The following is a 1,661-nucleotide window of genomic DNA, read 5'->3' on the forward strand; positions in this document are numbered from 1 at the left end:
ATAGACGCCCGTTAAGCAGAGATAGAAAGACATTGAGAGCTAAACTTTCTCTCCTTTTTTGCTTCGTGAAAACCATCCGACCATTCAATTGAAATGCGGGAGAAAAAAATAAGAGGATTTAAGAAAAGAGGAACTAACTCAGGTGACAGACGGGGGTGAGTACAATGTCGCTAACTTTTACTGTGGGGAGTGGATTCTCTGGGAGCGAATATCCGTAACACAATTAACCTCAAGTTCAACTTCAGAGAAGTACAGAAGAATAAATGGATCATTGGAAGATTATTGGATTGTATTACAAATCAAAAATTGAATTTCCGTTTCTATGAGCACTGTTCCAATTTTCAGATATATTTTCTGGATCGCTTCCTCTGTAAGTGAGGAATCAATGCATAAAACTGTTCTCAAAATGTCTTTTATGTGAAAACGTCCTACTCCTTATTGTGCAAGGAAAGACTACTCCTAGAAATTTCCTGCTACATTCCAACAAAACACAGTGTTACAGATCAGTACTCTCGTAGAACTCACCAGTTTCTCTGGTGAACCCGGCACGTGCACTCATTCACAGCCAATTGACTCTTTTGATCTAAATTAAATCCCGGATGGTCGACGGATGTCACTGCAATGTGGCCGCTTTTCCTGTGTCCTCTTTTGTTTGCCTCTTTCTTTCATCCTATTCCGTTCACTAAATGCCTTTTATCCGGTGTCTTTGGTGCAGTGGTTAATTAAGCGCTTCGCCGTAGTACGCAGAAGACCTAAGTTCTATTCCCGTGAGGAAGGAGAGTTTTTGTCGAGTATCTCGGTCTTTCTCCTAGGACATTGTATCCCTCTCAGCAAAGATTTACCTTGACAGACTGGCCGTAAGCCCGCCACCTAAATGATCTAGACTGAATTAATATGGGCGTAAACAATTTGCATAAAATATATGTTGTCTTGTCGAAACACTTCTCTTTCCTCAGCAGAACCGATGTATAGCCAATAGAGCAGTCGTAACATGATGACATCGCTATGAAGAGAAAGTAGACCAGTAGTCGTGATTATGAAAAGAACACCAGCAATTAGAACATACTATTACTATTATTACGTTCTTTCGTCCCGAGCGCTTGGCTAAGACTCATCACACACGTCATTCCTCTAAGGTCAGACGGATGAAAAGTTTATGATGTTGCAATGATCACATGCGTGATGATGACGTACTCGCAGCTGCTAAAAGAGAACATATCTGGTTTTAGGTTAGTTAACTCTTTTGTATATTTATTGGATTTTAAGACCAATCTGTTTTACGTATTTGATAATTGTCTTATTTCCTTTTCCTTTTTAGGTATGAAATCAGAAACCAACAATTTCATTTCGCAAGAAAAGGGGGCGGGATGGAGAAAGTGGGTGGGTGGTGGGGGGTAGAGGGTGGGGGTAATTTCATTTCTTTTGCAGGTGAGTGAAATATGATGCTAATCCCCACTCAGGCGATGTAGTAAAGCACATTGCAATTAAGCTGTGCATTATTGAGATATCTAAAGTTAAACATCAGATGAAGGTGTTCTTTTGCGGGCTACTGCTTCATTGCACTTTTAATTGACTTTCTATGTTGTGAGCCTGAAAGAAGCTCATCAAAGAACGTGAGCCAGACAAAAGGTCCTGCCCTCTGTTCTCAACACTCTCCCCCC

This window comes from Aplysia californica, unplaced genomic scaffold (assembly GCF_000002075.1).
Source record: "Aplysia californica isolate F4 #8 unplaced genomic scaffold, AplCal3.0 scaffold00409, whole genome shotgun sequence".
NCBI lineage: Eukaryota > Metazoa > Mollusca > Gastropoda > Aplysiida > Aplysiidae > Aplysia > Aplysia californica.